A 15,868-nucleotide genomic window follows, 5' to 3' on the forward strand; every position below is an offset into this window, starting at 1 on the left:
TTGTAATGGAGCATGAACCTGCTGTGACATGCCTTAAGTGTTCAGTCAATTTGCAAATAAACAGAGGTGCAGGTCAAGGCGTTTTGGAGGATTGTAATAATTCAGGTTATGGATAATATGTGGATGTCAGTGCAGGAATTAGGGAAAAGCCTTTGCATGGAATTCCAGAGGCGAGGAACCAGGTGGGCTTTGTTTTAGAGGTGGTTCAGTCCATCAACACTGGATTCTGGAGGTTTATGCATGTCACAAAAAAAACTTTTGACTAGTTTATTCCCAGAAGTGTTTATTGTTGCAACTTAGGACCTTGTAAATGCTCTGCAGATTTTGTCAGATTGAAGCTTTCCATTTGTAAGAGAACATTCCATTTTTGTTTGCAATATGCGTCAGTCTGTGAGTAGTGGTAGGCTGAGGTTACATGTACCGTTGTTCATCTAGGCAAATTAGTCAACAGTATACAGGCCCTGATATATTGCAGGAGTAAGTAATAAAATGCAAATCATCATTGCAAAGAATTGCATCATCACACAAAAAAAAATTGAATGTAAGCCAACGCATCATGACAGCACTCAGACCAAAGCAGATTAAAGACAGACATTTCCACATCATAGAAAGTGAACAGTGATGGTGAAACACTTAATGGTGATAATAAATGATATCATTAGACTGGCACAGCAGTCGATTAAATGGATGTATTAAACTTTTGATTTGGAAAAATTTACAGTGGTGGCCAAAATTATAAGAACACTTATCATCTGGGAGTCGGAATCTGGTGCACGTTTGAGATGAGTTGGAAAATAAACTGAACAGATCTATTGTACATTCAAAGGAAAGCCTTTGGCTTCAGTTGCAGAAGGCATGGGACAGGACAACATTATTGTTGAGGTTCTCAGAGGAAATGTATTGACTCTATGCCAGAGAGATGTGCTGCTGGAGTTGCTGCAAAAGGTGGACACACCAAATATTAAAGGTAAAAGTAGAGAAAAACAGTACTCGCTTCATCTGATATGTTATGGTCAAAGCAACCATCTGCATGTTTCATGAATATTATGAAATTAAATCATCAGTTTTGGAAGCAAAAAAAAGTAAATATTTTCAGATCTGTCAGGTTTTAATACCTTTTTAATCTGGTTTTAATCTGTCTTTTAATAATTTTGACCACCACTGTAACTATTACGCAGAATTACAGCATGGTCGTTCATTTAGTAAATGTACATACTAATCAGTCACGTAACCTATTAGCCTAGAAATCTAGACGCACCCTCGCGGCAGCAAATATAATTTGCAGCGAGTGTCGTCTAGCAACTCTCAATACACTTTTGAGCTGTAAAAGCCAAACTCTGGTCGGGCCAATCACATCGTGTATAGAGTTGGTGGGCAGGGCTTAACATAATGACAGGGTTGCGGTTCTGTGCTACTAGTAAACACAGAAACTGGCGAATGGCGGACTTTCGAATCAAATTTGACCGCAACTCTGGAAGACTTGGAGTTAAGCTTTTCACTGAGAAAAGAACAAAGAGCGGCACTGAAGTCATTCTTAAAAAGGGAAGATGTGTTTGGAGTTTTGCCAACCGGATATGGCGAAAGTTTAATCTGTCAACAAGGTTCGCTTCACCTGCGTTGCTCTGGTTGGTGCAGAGGGAGTTTGATAGACAACCGTTTATCCCGCCCCTCGGACTGAGCCCTGTCAATGGTGAGTTTCCAGACCAAACATCTTGATGTGGGTCTGGCTTGTCAGGCTAGTAACCTATTCGATTTTGAATAACTTACCTAATTCCGGCAGTAAAGCTTAAGCTTCTTGGTTGATGCTGTCATCCAAGGGTATCGCTTAATTGCTGTGGTTAAAATGCTTTAAAAAGCTTTGGCTTTCTGCACAAAATTAAGCTCTGGTGTTTTCCTTTGCCGATTAACTCCAGCTTGAAAACGGCGTGGATAATAATTTAGCAAAATTTAGTCCTCATTATTAATGTTGCTTGAGGTTTCCCTAGCGAATAGTGCTAGCTATTTTATCAGCGTTTTTTTTTTCTCCAATGTGAATGTTTCAATGTTTTTCCCCATAGTGGCGAAATTGAAATTAGTCTATCATTGACTTGCTAAGGCTTGGCTCTCTGTAATTTCACAGCTGGACCACCAATTATAGAGCTGAAAGCGGAAACTATGTGAACAGTGTGAAGTTTACCATTTAGTCTCAGGTTTGATTTACTGACACATAAACAAAGAACATCTGACTGTACATGAATCATTACATATCAGAAATCACTAGTCACAGGTCAGGTTTTGAATGAACAAAGTTACTTGCATGTTGTTGTGGCAATACTGTCGAGTCCATATCGTAAAAGTCTGTTTGCAAAGCCTGTGCTGAAACTGCGACTGATTTACCAAAGAATCCACAGTGAAATGAACTGCATACAAAAAATTATTCTCAACTGAGACAATAACAGCATTCCTAGCATCCTTTGGATTTGTAGTCCATCCTATATCACTCTTCTCTCCTCGTCATCTCACTAACATGCCAGTGGGCGGGGCCAAAGATGAAGTAGGTGTTGATTTTCTTCAGCAGAGGTGGTCTTTGACCTATAGGCAGGAGTCGTTCGCTGGGCTTGGTAACCATAAAAGAGGTTTTGAAGTAGCAAGTAAGTTTTTATGTTCTGAAACTTACAGGATATTCTTATAGTATGATGTCAAAAGCTCATAGAAAATTTGATTTCTCAGTTCATGGTCCCTTTAATTTTAGAACCACTACTTTATACAATAGATTTCTTTTAATCAAGCTAATACACTAACTTGAAAACATTGTCAGTCTACTAAAGCCGTTCTCCTATGTGTTCATGTTTATACTCATGTCTGACTTCAACAGACTAAACAAAAGAAATTAACTGGAGAATATTTACACATCAGAGATGAGCCACACCTACCTATTACATCATAACCATGGACCAATAGTAGTATGAAGGTGTTCACCAGCCGGAACGGTCATTGAACCCCAAATTAACTTAGTTTTGGCCTGATTTAGTTCAAAATGATGTCATTCCTGTTTGATCTTTGATTTTGACGCGAACCGAACTGCTGAAATCACGTGACATTGGCGACCCGAATCATTAATCGATTCACTGATTCATTAACCGTTTGATTCTTTTTGGAGGCACACGGAGAAGACAATGCTGAATAAAATCGTAGTTTTTGATATTTCTGGACCAAAATGTATTTTCAATGCTTCAAGAGATTCTAATCAACCAACTGATGTCACATATGGACTACTTTGATGATGTTTTTATTAGCTTTCTGGACATGGACAGTAAAGTGGGCATTGACTGCATTATGCTCTGGGACTAAAATATAAAATATCTTAAACTGTGTTCCGATGATGAACGGAGGTCTTACGGGTGTGGAACGACATTAGGGTGAGTCATCAATGACATCGATTTCATTTTTGGGTGAACTAACCCTTTAAACCTTTTTTTCTGTTGAACACTTTCTTTTCATCGTTTATTTGACAACCAGCAGTAGAATGGCTGGAATGTTGATGAGGTGGTTTCTCATCGCAAAACTTGCATATTCAAAATAGATTCTCATTGCATGTCACTCATTCCATCCAGCATCATTTACTGTGCTTTTGATTGAAGCATGCGTCATGCATTTAGTCTGATCACCGTCCAGCTTTATAACAGATTATGAACATTGAAACTGGCTTTTATGTGGTTTGCTTTGTCCAGGGAAAAATAAATCGCTTGGGTTGAGTGCAGTGAGTCATTAGATTACCGCAAACTCGTGTTCTCAAGGACTGGAGCGTCCGTGAAGTTATGATCTCGAGCCACGTCTCCTGCAGACGCTGTCAGAGGTCTGTCCACATTGAGATCCTCATAGCTGTTTTGCTAAAGCGCAAAATCTCTAGAAGTATCGACCACAAACGTTTCAGCACCACCTAACATCTGATTGTTTTGGCCTGCGAGTTGAACTCTGTGCTTATTTAAGGTTTTATTCAAAATGATAGTCAGGGTCTTAAATAACCAAACCAAACTGTTCCCAGTGGTCGTGATGGACTACCGCAGACCCGCCCTCCCCAGTTCTTGTCTTCCTGCCAGAGGGCTTGTTTGCTTTACTTGGGGTTTATCTGACAGTGAGGATGGCTTTGATAGATGATATGGAGTAAATACATTTGGCTCATAAACTGGTCGTGCTGGTTAAGTGAGCTGTGTCCGGTTTTAGCGATACGTATATCCGTGTGTATCAAGGACTCTCCATTTGCATTTGTCACATCTTATTAATCCCCTCCGCATCTCATTGTGCATGATTTTGTGTTTGTGTTTCACTCCAAAAGGGTTTTACCACCTGATCATGCCATAGGAGAACTTTCAGTAATCATTTAAAATAAGGTCTATTTTTTAAGTAGGTTTATTAGTTTATCATAGCATTTGGTAACACTTTAGTTTAGGTTCCAATTCTCACTATAAACTAATTAGTCTGCATATTACCAGTATACTGACTTTTTATTAGTACTTGTAAAGCACATATTAATGCCTTATTCTGCATGACCATATTCTACATCCCTTAATCCTACCCAATACCTAAACTTAACAACACCTTACTAATTATTAATAAGAAGTGATTAGGAGTTTATTGAGGCAGAATTCATAGTTAATCGTGAGAATTGAACCCTAATCTAAAGTGTGACCCAGCATTTATTAATTTAAGTTAATGTTAATTAATACATATTAGGGGTGTGAACCTACACTGGTCTCACGGTTCGGTTCGATTACGATTATCATGTCATCGATTCGGTTAAATTCGATACCACGATGCACCACATCCTCATGTATTCAATTTTGTCAGTCAGTTATATGAACTAAACCTTTCATTTGACCTGCTCTAAGAAAACACGCTTCTTGAATGTATCAAACAAAACTCAAGTCTTGGCACAGAAGACAACAGGAGCATTTAGAACAAATACTAAAAGCCGCTTCAGGAGTCTGTCTGGGTCCCTTTACAGTCAAAACTAAAGTCTAAATGCATCTGGTTGTTGAAACCACATATGTACATTTTGTAAATATCATGTTATAGCCAGATATGATGGCGCAATGCAGCACACATCGCCACAGACTTATTATCACGGAGTTATCTATTAACGGATTATTAACGGAGTTATCTCTCCATCAAGCCAACGCACCATCTACCACAAATTTAACCAAAAGTAAAGTCGTAGGTGCTCAATTTACAATCATATTAATTAAAAGTAAGGAAACTGAATTATCTTACCAGTGCTGTGGCCACGCTCGCTCATATTGCGGTCTTTGATTGTGAAATTAGCAGTTGATTAATAAAATGCAGCTCATATCTGTTGTTTTGACCTGGCATGAACTCCATTAAATCTGCATATAGTGCGGGAATTGAAGATCAGATTTATATCCGTTTTGCGGAGACACATTTATGTGCCCAAGTGTAAATGAAATAGTTTTGATAAATCATAGCTTTGATTTACACACAGTGCCAGGTCGTGCTTACCGGGTTGTTCATGAACAGCCGAAATGTCCCCAGATGTCGGCTTTTAAAGTAGTTGGAGCCTTTTTAATTACTCGCACTCGCATCTCACCTCCCTCTGCTATTGAATGCTGCATTTTTTTAATGACAAATAGAGTAAAACAGTAATATTGTAAAAATAAATAAATACAATTCAATTGTGTGTATATGTGTGTATATATATATATATATATATATATATATATATATATATATATATATATATATATATATATATATAGGTGTGTGCATGTATATTTTTTAATACATTTTCAAGAAAACCTTATTATTTTTAAGCTTGAAAACAGTTGTGTTGTCTTTTGTGTGGAAATCCGATTCTTTTGGGAATAGAAAGTTTAAAAAGAGGCATTAACTTGAAATGGAAAATCATTTATTTCTTTATAAAATCTGTAACACTTTACATTAAGGTTTCATTAGTTAACATGCACTAATAATGAACTACACTTATATGGTATTTATTAATCTTAGTTAATGTTATTTTCTGTATTTACTAATACATTATTAAAATCAGAAGTATTTGTTAACATTAGTTAATGTACTGTGAACAAACACTGAACAACTGTATCAACTAATGTTAACAAAAAGTAATAAATACTGAAACAATTGTGTTGCACATTGTTAGTTCATGTTAGTTTATACATTAACTAATGTTAACAAATGAGACCTTATTGTTAATCTCCAAATAGCCATATATACCTCTTTTGTTGTGTATGTGGCGCTCAGCTTTGGGATCTACAAATCTTTCTCAGTTTGGTGCTACACACCCAAACTCGCTTAATCTGAGAAGAGAGCTCTCACTCGTGTAGTCTTTTCTGTCTGTCCCAGCAGGAGGAGGAGAAGGAACACATTGTATTTCCCCAGACAATCTGCATTGTGTGAGTGTCAGGGTGTCCAGCGCTGGTCTGCAGCCCCTGCCAATGTGGTTTCAACACTGAACCTTTAAAAGGAGAATCCTCCAGGCCCAACAAAGGCCAGAGTATGGCTGCGTGTGTTTGCTCTCAGGATTGCCCGACCACCTCCATTGTGTCTTTTAGGATAACAGACAGTCTGTGTCACATGAAAGGGCAGTGAACAGATGAGAGAGAGATTCGGGTGGTAGGAAAAAACATTTCTGCAGTGTGAAGCTCAGGCTCTGATAGAACCGGCTTCGAATAGTGTGACGCACCCCGCTGATAAAGAGAAACACTTAGGCAATTTTGTTCACTTGGGGTGGCTTGTTTTAATAGGTTATCATTGGCCGGTCGTGAAGGAGAAGTTAGACTGTGAGTTTAAGGTGCTTTGTTTGAGCGTCCGCCAGGAAGGAGGCAGCGCTGGATAGACACGTATTAACACCATAGTTCCCCATACGACACAACTCCCCAGTGATCACTCATTATCGCACATGCTAACAGCTCGACCTGTCAACAGCTCAATAGTCATTAGCAGATACAACATACACATACATGAGCTCTCTTTTTCCAATACACTTTCCCTACACTGCAAGCCAAAGCTTTTTTTTCTTCTTTTTTTGTGCTAAGGTTGTTCACATGACCTTTTAAATGTGACCCACTGGTCTTAATAGGCAAATGAATGGTCCTTAACTGACCTGTATGTATAAAATGATCTACATTGATATGCTCATGAAAACATTAACACACATAATTTAATATGATATCATATTATTTTATTAATATAAAACATCTATCTTACATCTATGGATTAGCATTAACATGAACGTTACCTCCTATTGTTAATGCAAATATGTATTACATTTTATACTTTTATATAGTCATATTTTATAAGATATGTTTATACTTTTTAAAGTATTTTCCAATATATTTCTCATTATTATTGAGCCCTCAAAAATCCTGCTAATATGCTGATTTGCTGCTCAAGAAACCTTTTTAAAGTATAACAGTTAATATCAACTACTTAAATTTTTTTTTGGAAACAGTAATAAAAACATTTTAGGATGCTTTGATGAATAGAAAGTTCAAAAGAACAGCTTTTATTTGAAATAGAATTCATAAATGTCTTTACTTTAATTTAATGCTTCATTGCAGAATAAAAGTGTTTCAAAAATCTTACCACAAACTTTTCAACGGTGTACATACATGTATAAACGGATTTGAGCCAGTCTATTGCGGAGTCTCGCTCTCATTTTTGTATTTGATATTTATGTTCATTATTAACTTTATTTATGAGGTAACATAGCAGCAAGTTATCTGATCTTTACGGAGATTTTCTTATCATTCATCTCTCAGCGAACTGATTATTTATCAGTGGCATTTATTTCCATTCTTCTTATGTTTCCCCCCCTTTTCATTCAAACCCCCGCAGATTGGGCTGAAATGACTTATTTCTAAGAAATCCTTGGATGTTGATAACACCAGTAGTTATGCCACATTGCTAGATGGAAACTTTGAATTTATGTGATATTTATAACGCCTGTGGCATTAACAGACTTTATCCCCAAAACAGAGCAAGCTGCAGCCGCTGCATTAGCCGTCTTCGCCGTTCTGTGCAGCAAAATACATTTTGTAGATTGCATGGAACCCCTCCCGACAAGCAGTGGCTCCTTTATCCAAACACACAGCAGCGTTCCTGCCCAGGCTCAGCGCAAGAAATTCTCTTTTTTCATTAGCGAGTGATCGCAACTTTGGTGTTTTTGTTCACCATTGGGTGTGGTCTCATATTTCTGTTTTCTATTGAGGGAACGAGAGGTATAGAAACTACCATGGCCTTTATCAGCAGCTGTCAGCATGAGTGATTGGTGTAAGGAATGGTTGACAGTGGGATGTGATCAGTAGTTAGTTTACATCCACCACAGGTTGCCATAGACACCTGTCTGTCTCTGTATTGGCTGCGGTCTCTATGTACTTTTTTTCCTGTAGATAAGTTCTCTCTATTAATAGGGTATTTTACATTTCCCATCTGATAGCATTTTGTGGCAGTGTTAATGTTTAACTGTCCTGTAGAGTTAGAGGGCAGGTTTGTTGGGATCCCTCCCCTGTGATCAGGGATCTTATGGTTCTGGTTAATGTTTAACAGACTGCTCGGATTGCCTGTCTGGCGGCCTTTATAACTAGAGCAACACACAGTGTTAAATGAGTAGCATGCTGTATGTTTGGTTCAATACATTGAACAGTTTTTGAATTAAGTTATAAGTATTTCTTCTATTAGTGGTTCTTGCTAAGTCACTATTACTTTTGCCCACTGTAAAAAATTGTCTTTGTCGAAGTTGTTAATAGAAAACTAAAAAGATTAAAAATTAAAAAGAAAATCTTTCTATAGTCTTTCTATCTCAAAATGTCATGTTTAATTCAATGTTACTTGCCATTACTTGGTGATTAATTGTGATTCTAATTAGGGATGCATGATATATCGGCCGCCATATAGGTTTTGGCCAATGTCTGCTTTGTAAACTTTATTGACATATATAAATAAGAAAATGTGGCTGATAAATTAAAGCCAGTAAATAATGGATTATTTCCTGCAGCTGAGACACTACAGATGTGCACTGTTTACCAGTATGGGTTTGAATTGCTTGAAATATTATTGAAATCACTTCTAAAAAGTAAACTACAGTTAAGTAGCCTACAAAATCTAGACCCACCCTAGCGGCAGCAAATCTAATCTGCCCGCGAGTGTCGTCTAGCAACTCTCAATACCCTTCTGAGCTGTAAACGCCTAACTCTTGCTGGGCCAATCACATCGTGTATAGGGTCGGTGGGCAGGGCCATAATGACGATGGCCGAGTTGCGTTTGCGTGCTTCTAGTAAACACAGAAGTTGGCGAACGGCGGTCTTTCTAATCAGCTTTGACCGCAACTCTGGAAGACTTGGAGTTAAGCTTTTCACTGAGAAAAGAACAAAGAACGGCACTGAAGTCATTCTTATAATGGGAAGATGTGTTTGGGGTTTAGCCGACCGGATACGGCGAATGTTTAATCTATCAACAAGCTCTGTTTCACCTTCGTTGCTCTAGTTTGGTTGTAGCGCTATCCTATCGCGTGCAGAGGGAGTTTGAAAGACAACCGTTTATCCCGCCCCTCGGATTGAGCCCTGTCTACGGTGAGTTTCCAGACCAAACATCTTGATGTGGGTCTGGCTTGTCAGGCTAACAGTCAAGTGCAACATGCTCACTGCAAGTCTGTCATATAGGCATACAATTATAACGAGAACAATGTGTGCTTGGGACGTGGATTTTAATGCTGAGACTTTTGTTTTTGTAATCAGACTATAAAAAATTATTAAAAAATTGGATTTAGGTTTATTGGCCAATATATTGGTTATCAGCTTCCAAATATAAAGATTTATTGGTTATCGTATCAACACACAATTTTCCACCACAATTTTCAAATTTGTCCATCCCTAATTTAATTTTTATTAAAAAAAATTATTCAGTTTAACTTTTTCTGTTACATTAGAAAAAGTGTTATACATTACATATTTAGTGTATTTAAGATTAGTGATTTAAACAAACCTATAATCTTGTGAATGAAACCTCAAAATGGTGCCATTTATTGAGACTCATTTAGCCTGGTGGACAATAAAACAACTTAAAAAAAAATTGCGTCCGCCATGACGCAAACGCAACTGGCTTTTAAAAGGAATAGGAGATGAGACTTGAGACGGTTAGATAGTTTTTTTGCACATTACGGCACCAAAACACACCCATGACTCAGAGACTAGAGACTAGGTCCAACCCTTTTGGACCATGGGCCTGGCGCACAGACTGTTTTTTTTTCGTTGTTAAACTAGCAAAAGTGTATTTCGACTAAGTGCGCCTTAGGACGTGTTTCAGACCATGTGCTCAGATCGGTAAAATAGGGCCCTTAGTGGGAAAGGGCCTTTACATTTGCCAAAAACAGAATTTTTAAAAAATATATAATATAAGCATGCAAGGTGAGAAAAGTAACGCAAAAGAATCATATTGCTTTACTTTCCATTAAAAGCAATTAGTTACTTTTTTAGGGAGTAACTTAATATTGTAATGCATTACTCTTAAAAGTAACTTTCCCCAACATTGAAAATTACGGTATCTTCAGCAAAATAAGCAAGCTGACATTTAGTACAATATATATCTTTTATTTCGAATACATACCATTGTCATTTACGCCTTGTAAGTTTGTCAAGAGATTTAAAGGACCTTTTTTGAAGAGTGTGCATATGCGGGCGTGCTCTAGTACGTAAGAACGAGCCTATTTAAATCGGGAAATAAAGCAAAACAACTGAGAAAAATAAGAATTAGTCCTAAGGTGCCATGTCAATAATTTATAGAAAAAAATCTAGCATGAATTCAATCTCAAAATAATTAATTAAAAGGAGTTATTACTCCACCCCCTGCATGCCAATAACTGGCATGGTTGAACGACAGATTTGCGACTATACAGTTTCGGGAAACAGTCGCGACTAACTAGTTGATTTCTTCTACGATGCAACGTACTATGGTAGTTAAGCAGCGAGTTGTATAAACGTACCCAAGGTTGAGTTTATGTGATTATATATGGAACCCCATCACACTGGCACCTCAGTTCCTCTGAGCGGGACAGGAACAACATATATCCAACTATAATTCTCATAAAGTGGAGGTCAGGATGGAAAGCCGTGTAGCAAAGAACCGGTTGTGTGCGTGAAGGGGTAGGCGGGCTTAGATAAGATAATCCATAGTGTGGCAATGCTTCTCTGTCCTTGTTTGTCACTGTCATTGGACCTTTGTACCCAATATGTTTGCATTTAATTAAACAAAGCACACAACTTTACATCACTTTCTCGACCATCAATATCGCATCAGAATTGATTACCTCCTGCCTTAAAAACAGGGAGAAAAAAAAAAGGAAGAACCTGACTTAGTAGAAGTAATTAGCGAGGCTGAATGAGGAATATGACTGTAGGGCAAAAGCACACACTCACATTGGCTAAGCGAAAAGACAAAAGCTACAGCCAATCAATCATGATGTCTCTGTCACTATAGACATATGCAGGCATGCAAGCCAGACAGACGTTTTGTGTTGTCTGCTAATCGGGGCATTGTACAAATGCATAGCTAATATGAATCCCCACTTAATAGCGCTGCGGTTTTCTGTATTGCCTGTGGTCGCAGGTGAGTGCGATGTACCTGTCTGCATTATAACAGCCATTCATCTGGTTTCTGCTTGAAAGAAAAGGGGAGCAGGTGTCATCATTATTTAGACCTAATATTGACATCCCCGTGCTCTCTGTCATATTAAAGCATATTATTCCTCTGCAGTTTGTTGACAGCTCTTTTTAAGCCAGAAAATGATATCTGTCTCGCAGTTTATTGAGAAGATGCGAAATTACTTTTCGCTTGATGGACAATCAAATCTCGTAGATGTACAGTAAGTAACATAGCAACCAAGGAAGTCTATAACACCTGGAGAAAGTTGTCTGGTAGCATTTCTATTAATCAGAATGGCAATTGTTTGACTGCCGTATGCACAACCCGAAAGTAGCTTACAAAACCCGCTTGGTGCACATTTTTGCACATTGGCATGAAAGTTCTGGGCATTTTTTTTTTTTAGCACAATCACCTGAAACATAAATGCCATGCACAAATATCGCTGCAAAAATTACCTTTGTGATAGAATTGTTTTGCACAGGCAAGCACTGTTGTGTTTACACTAGAAAACATTTTTTTCCCTCAAAACGTCTCTTTTCTCAAGAAGTTGATTTGTTTTTATGTTAGCTCAGTAAATGGCATTTCAACCTTGACTGGTTCATGGGAGCTCAGTTTTTTCCCTGGAACAATCTACACTCGTGTTCGTTAGTTAGACTGATATGTATCTCTCATCCTTGGCCTCCACCACACTTTTATTTTGTCCTTCGTTATTTCATGCCTGGTTGGAAAACACCTGTCTGAATTTCACCTCTAGTTGGATGCAGCGCCGCGCGAGCGCTAATGTATTCCGCTGACATTCCGAGGAATTATTAGCCCCAGATATTGTTTCTTGTACTGACATGCCGTTTGAATATTAGATGTGTCTGTTGATATAGAGTTATGATTCCACATCTCCAGGTAAACTGCAAGCATGCTCTCTGTGTCTGGGTCAAGTTGCATATTTATGTTAGAAATTTGACCATTGGCATTTCTCCTCCTGGTTTATGAAACATGAGCCTGATGCTACAGTGTCACTCAGCAGTTATATTTTTCTTGTAATTTTGATGATTGTCTTTCTTGAAGAACTATTGAAGTCTGTGATGGAAAACAAAGATATGTCTTTTTTTTCCTTTTTTATATGGATTGAAATTGATATTACCTGGAAGCAAACATTCACAAATTCCGTTAATATTAGTTAATATTGTTTAATTCCTAAACAATCAAACTATTTTGCCCCTGTATTTGTCGGAATGATTGTTTTGTTGATAAAATGTTGATGAATGACTTAAAAGTTTATTTTACTTTTTAATTTAAGTTAAAGCTTGACCTATGCATAATCTATGCTCTTTTTCAGAACTTTTTACACTTAGTTCAGGGGAAAATGCAGGATTCTGCTTAAAGAAGCTGCTTTGAAACAATTTGCATTGTAAAAAGCACAATTTAAATAAAGGTGACTTAACTTGACTTAAAGGGTTAGTTCACCCCAAAAATGAAAATTTTGTCAATAATTACTTTACCTCATTTCGTTCGACACCCGTAAGACCTCTGTTCATCTTCGGAACACAAATTAAGATATTTTTGTTAAAATCCGATGGCTCAGAAAGGCCTTCATTGAAACACCGGCCGATCTACATACAGGTCCTTCTCAAAATTATTTTCCATAATGTAATGATAAAAAATAAACTTTCATATATTTTGATTCATTGCACACCAACTAAAATATTTCAGGTCTTTTAATGTTTTAATACTGATGATTTTGGCATACAGCTCATGAAAACCCAAAATTCCTGTCAAAAAATTAGCATATTTCATCGGACCAATAAAAGAAAAGTGTTTTAAATACAAAAAAGTCAACCTTCAAATAATTATGTTCAGTTATGCACTCAATACTTGGTCGGGAACCGGAATTCAGAACAGGGCACATTTCATATGAAAAATTGATAATGTGAAAGCTGTCGTGCAGACCTGGTAGCGTACCAGTACCACACCATACCTGGAGAAGGTCCATATTCCACCAGTAGGAATAGTGCGGCCCCTTTAAGAGATGCGTGTTCCTGCCGGTATTTTGTGTGTGCGCAATTCACGTAAACAGTGTGAGGAGGACGGACTCGTGTCGGACTCGCTCTTATTCAGAAAAGTAACCTGTATTCATTTTGCCCGATTGTAATATATAGTTCGGTAAAGCACATGTACTGTAAGTGTTGATAATGTATGAAGATAGAAATATGACAAAATAATCTGAATTATAATCTTGTATAAATCTGAATTATTGACAAGTGTAATCTAACAAAATTGAATATTATTTTCCATTTTACATAGCTCTGAATTTGAATTTTTAAATGTTGAATATAGAACATTTGAAATTGAGCACATCTGAAATGTTTTTATGTTGAAATTGTATAGACATGTATTTTCAAACAGCAGATATTTTGTTCTGAAATAATAGACTGGAAATATTCAGTTTTTGAAAATACAGATTCAAGATTTCAGACGAAGAAGAAATTCAGAACATCAAATTCAATATTCAAAAATTCAAACCGCAAAAATTCAGATCTTAAAGAGATGTCAGAAAAGTTGAACGGAGCATTTCATTACACTGTAAATGTAAAAAAAAGTACACTGTAAAAAAAATGTTTTGTTGGTTTAATTTAAAAAAGTAAGTAACCTGGTTGGCTTAAAATTTGGAGTTTATTGAAATTAAAAATTTGAGTTGATACAATGAAGGAAATTTGTTTAATAAATTGAAACTCAAAATATTTTTGTATCTGAACCACATAAAAAAAATTGATAAATCACTCTTTGGCATGTTTCACTGTGTCATCAGAAATAAAACACACACAATTACCCAATACGCTTACAAAATATTTTAATAATATTTTAATAAAGTTGTCGAATTTCAAAAAATGTTCATTGTATTAACTCAAAATTTTTATTTCAATGAACTCAACATTTTAAGACAACCAGGTAACAATTTTTCTAAATAATTTTGTACAGTGTAATGGAATAAAGAGAAAAGATCAAACGGCCATTTTTTTGTTTAGTTTAGATTAATGCACGGAAAATGAGATATCGGCTAGATTTTTCATTTTTCATGCGTGGTTTACAAATCACTGATTAGTGAAGAAAATCTCTGCCTTTGACGTCATCTGTTGTTCTCCAGGGATGAATCCAAAATTTCCCCCTAAACCCTCATTCACTATTCCTTACTTTAGTCCACTTACAGTTAAATTGAACAAGTGAATGAAAACAAGTGTGTGAAGTTGGACAGCCGTTGAGTGTACATCGGCTGTATAGCTATTGCGGTATGGGGTTGAATGAGTGCACTCGAACATGTCCATGGTTTCGGACAAAGGTTGTACCTTCAAATAATGCCCTATTTGAGGGTATTGAGGGGATTTCGGATTCAGCCCAGGTCTGTTCAACTAAATAATAGTCTTATAGCAGTTGTAGGCTACTGCTTCTTAAACTGTAAAGGGCAGGTCTTCATGAGACCCCCATTGAAATGACCATATAGTGATGGGCCGATTTCAAAACAAAGTTTTGAACGTTATGAATCAGTGTATTAATTAATGATTCGGATCGCCAGTGTCACATGATTTCAGCAGTTTGTCAGTTTGACACATGATCCAAATCATGAATCAACACGCTGATTCATTACCATTCTAAATTTTGTTTTGAAATCGCTCCATCACTATATAAGTCGTTATTTTATTTTTTTGCGCACAAAAACTATTCTCGTTGCTTCATATAATTATTGTAGAACCACTGTTGTGAGATGGGTTTTGTAACGACGTCTTTAGTGCCTTTTATGGGTCTTGAGAGAGGAAAGGACATTGGTTTAAATGAAGGCCTGTCTGAGCCATCGGATTTCAACAAAAATATCTTCATCTCTGTCTGAAGATTGAACGGAGGTCTTACGGGTAACTAATTAATGACAGAATTTTCATTTTTGTGTGAACTAACCCTTTAAAGGGATTATATGTACAATTCAATCATTCAAATTACACTGTTATGATAGTTTGATTATATTTGAGATTATAAACTATAGATCTAGCTATGTGAGACTATAGTTTGAATTAGTCTCTTTCCTTTGCATGACTGTATAGAATAGCTCTTAAGGCATTATCCTGAACATTGTTTAAGCATTCATTTCTTGTGTCATTGAATGGAAGAGAGGCTCTTTGGAGCATGTGTAAACGTCACATCCTTTAGATTTTTCTGGAAAAAAGAATTCAGA

The 15,868-nt window shown here is 36.9% G+C and overlaps 1 protein-coding gene across 5 annotated transcripts in view; it reads left to right on the forward strand.

The window, feature by feature from the left end:
• mipol1 (mirror-image polydactyly 1) overlaps positions 1 to 15,868 on the forward strand; it is a 116,868-nt gene that overhangs the window by 92,877 nt on the left and 8,123 nt on the right. The gene's annotated exons all lie outside the window — the stretch shown is intronic.

This window comes from Pseudorasbora parva, chromosome 10, assembly GCF_024679245.1.
Source record: "Pseudorasbora parva isolate DD20220531a chromosome 10, ASM2467924v1, whole genome shotgun sequence".
Taxonomy (NCBI): Eukaryota; Metazoa; Chordata; class Actinopteri; order Cypriniformes; family Gobionidae; genus Pseudorasbora; species Pseudorasbora parva.